We start from the raw sequence: 4255 nt of genomic DNA, 5'->3' as shown, positions 1-4255 counted from the left end.
TTATAACTCTTTTTCGACGGCCGTATTGCGACAGTTTGTTTCTTTATATGAGAAAATAATCTCTTAATTTTTTCAGTTTAAAAAGAAATGCTAGATGTTGCGAGCATCAAATGTATACGAGATTTTCATAGTTTTCAATTTTTCAAGTATACATATCAGTTTCAGAGAAATATAATATGAATAAAAATGTTTGCTGATACAAAGAACGAGAACCTTGTGTTGGATCCGAAACAAATATTTGACTTTGGTAAAAGTCATAAAAAGTAGAGTTCCTTAGAGTATGTCTGAACCTGTAAACATTGTGTGTAAGGATTGAAAAAATCCTTGGACCTCCCCCATACAAATGAATAAAAAATATATAATGGATCAGAAGAAAAATTCATAAACTGCGCACCAAAAGAAATATTTTAAAGAAATTTCTTAAACAACATTTTTTTATTAATTTCTTTGCCACTAAAATTTTATGAAACAGCAATATAAATAAAAAGTATGAAAAATGCTGTTTTATACATTTTAATTTGCCCTATCATAATACGTAAATTGTCCATGCAAAATATACTGAATTTAACTTCTCATCAAGAAGACATACTTTTATTTTCCTCGCATAATTTTGGTATTTTCGCATAATAACCGCATAATTTCATATATTTTTAAAAATATATTTTAAAAAGTTACACAAAGTGTATTTTTCTATATTTACATTTAAAAATTCATCAACAAATTTATCTCATATTGGATAATTTATAATAAATAAAATCATTTAAAAACTCTATTTTGAGCTTTGCACAATTTTTCGACTATGTTTTATGTATCTTTTTAAGGGGCCCTTATTCCGAGGTTAGAAATGTCAAGCGCGTGGGCAATGTAAGGCGGAGTAAAAATGCACTAATTAATCGAATTATTTGAGATCAGCAAAAAAAGTTGTCGTTTGACATTCAAAAGAAGTACAACAAAAATTTTATTGTACCCAGAAAATATCTCAAAAATGCAAAATAGCAGTTTTATGTAAAATTCACACTAAAGGCGGAATTTTTTCAAAATAACGGCTATTTTTATTCGATATGTGAGAATTGATTAAACAATTATTATTTGTCTAAATAATTTTTCTTCCCCTGTTAATCGCGAAAAGTTATTATTTTTTGGTGTAAATGATATGGGTGATGAATGTCAAGAGTGATATTTATTGTTTAATCCATTTTTTGTGGAAGAAAGTTTGCAATTATTTAAACAATAAATAATTATTCACTTGTGCCTGAACATTATTTTTTGAATGTTCTTAATGAAGTGACTAAACTTTAATTTGAATGAATAGTAATCTGTACTTCTTTTTTGTATTTTTTCGGAAACTGAGCTTATCCCATTTTAACTTCCATGTTAACTTCAAAAGCCAGGGAGCACGAGTTAATTTTGACAAAATTTAGGTATTTTAAAACCACAGCAAATGCTTCGATTATAGTAAAGGTATTTGAAATTTCTCCACATATAAGAAGGATCCCTCTAAATCTACGTAAAACCTGAATCGAAAAACTGCGTAAAGTTCAAAATTTAATTTTTTTATCATCCGAGAAAAATAATATTATTTGTTCTGTTAAGACGTTAAATTCATTATTATCTTTATCATTATATATAATATAATGGTACACTCCACGTCCGATATAAGAACGGTTTCGGGGATTGCTCGAACTGGTTTTGATCTTCAATCGGGCACCTCCAAACGTAAGCAGTCAGGATCGCGTGAACTATTACCAATACAGGTGTCGTTTTCACATCAAGTATGTTATTATGTGCCCAGGGATACAGAGGAACAAAATATCGTTGCCCAAAGAAAGGCTGATGGCTACTGGCTACCAATATAAAGTTCGAAACTCAAAGTCATGTTCCCTGAAAAGCAAAAAGAGATATTGCTGCAAATATACCTCTCGGGTACACTCCAAGGTATAGTGATAGTGCATGATGGGAACCTCTTTGCATTACGCGCTATCAAGATATTAACGCGATATTAACGATGGCGGACACACCGAAGTCGATCAGATCATTTTTTATATTTTCCGTATATACGAGCCATAATAATATACATTTATCTCTCCCTTTATTAAGCAAGTAAAAAAGTAAAACGAAGCGGGACTACAAACTGGTCCATTTTTCTATTCCCTCGATCCCGGTACTTCGTAAGTCTCGCAGACGTCGAGGACCAAGGAACATAAATGGATTAGGAGGGTCCTGCCAGATGACTAAGTTTCAGCGAGGCTAGCTTGTGCCCAAATCCAATTTGATCTTAACGTTAACTCGATCCCGCGTACGGTTACACGCTGAATTAACTATGGTAAGAGAGAATAGGTATGGGGTCAGACTCGCAATACATTTTTCTCCTCCATTCCAAATAGGAGAACTTTCTATAAACAAGTAGAAAAAAATGTTGCTGTTTCATATTTTATTATGTGGTTATGTAGAAATAGGTTTACTTAATTTTGGAAAACAGCAACTTCTCTAGAAATTATTCTTCGAAGTAAGTTTTCGTTTTGTTTAATTCGTTAAACGTCGAAAACACGATTCTTGAGATAAAGTAAAAATATTTTTAGTGGATCATTTACATAAATTATTTTTGCATACAAATTTTTAAACCTTTTCGTAATTCTTCAATTGAAAAAAGGAGCCTATATGTTTGAGTATAAATCCTGGGATAGTTTTGCATTAATCAGGCAACAAGTTTCAAATCATCAAAAAAAAGCCCCTTGCCACTTTCAAAAAATTTGCAAAACTTCGGCAAAAAATATAATTACTACTTTTCCCAAGAAGTAATTTATAATTCAAAAATTGACTTTTTTCAACGGAAAATACAAACAGTGACCTTTATAATGTTTTATCAAGAACAATATATGTTTTTGAAAAAATAACACATATAGAAATTATAGCGAGTATACATGTGCGAAATAGAAATCAATATGAAAAAATGCTTAAAGTCCGACTATAGATCATTTTGGTTCAGAATCTCCGTTTGAACTAAACTCTGGGTAAGCACGGCCTGACCGACGCGACACGTATGCACATCACATCACATTTTTTAGCATGGTTGCCACACACACTTCTTTGACTTTATTCTGACTCACTTCTCACAATCTTAACACTTCGATAGGTGTCATCGTTGCTCTCTCCAACACCCCTCCTCAACGATGATCCTGGATGCCTTAATTCTTCAAGCCGCATTTTTCTGGAAGTATGGACAATCTGATATTGTTCATTGGCTTAGTGAGCATATTTGCCAACATGTGTTCTGTAGGACAGTACTCATACTCAGTAGATCCTTTATCCTTTAGATCCCTTACATAGTGAAACTTTGTCCTGTTGTTGAACCTTTTGTTTGCGGAAAGCTTTAAACATCCTTGATTGTCTTCCAGAATTTGTACTGCATCTTGTATTAACTTTCCGTAGTCTGTTAATAATTGCCGTAATCAAACCGCTTCTTGAGTTGCCTCTGCAAGTGCTATATATTCTGCTTCTGTTGATGATAATGCAACGCAATCTTTTTTCTTACAGGCCGAGCGGATAGCTCCTCCGTAAAATTTAAACAGATATCCACTATTAGATTTTCTGTCAATCTTATTCTGCACCCAATCTGCATCTGCAAACCCTATTAATCCTTTTGCATACTCGCCTTGTTTACTTCCTAGCTTTAATTTTAATTCTCTTGTTCCTTTTAGATATCTCGCTACCCGTGTCGCCTTGTTCCAATCCACCTTGGTGGGTCCAATGTTGTGTTAACTCAATATAGATAAACTTGCCGCGCTATCTGGACGTGTGTTTACTGCTATGTAAAGCAATTTTCCGATGAGCTGCCTGTACATCTTGTTGCTCTCCATTGGCTCGTCATCCTCTCGTAGCTTCAGATTCGTAGATCTTCAATTGAAAAAAAGAGAATATTCTGCACATTTTATTCGTTCAATGATACCTAAAATTTGACTCTGAACTCTTGCAGTGTTGGCCTATATGACTGAGTATAAATCCTGGGATAGTTTTGCAATAATCAGGCAACAAGTTTCAAACAATCGAAAGATATGCCCCTTGCCACTATTAAAAAATTTGCAAAACTTCGGCAAGAAATACAATTACTACTTTTCCCAAGGAGTAATTTATAATTAAAAAATTGACTTTTTTCAATGGGACTTATGAATCTTAAACATTTAAGTCATCGCTCTATGTACCAATCATGGACATAGGAAACAAGGGACTAGGCATGCCATTGCGGGGGTGGTGCAAT

The sequence above is a fragment of the Belonocnema kinseyi genome, chromosome 1, assembly GCF_010883055.1.
Source record: "Belonocnema kinseyi isolate 2016_QV_RU_SX_M_011 chromosome 1, B_treatae_v1, whole genome shotgun sequence".
Taxonomy (NCBI): domain Eukaryota; kingdom Metazoa; phylum Arthropoda; class Insecta; order Hymenoptera; family Cynipidae; genus Belonocnema; species Belonocnema kinseyi.
Note: the sequence above shows the minus strand (reverse complement) of the source record.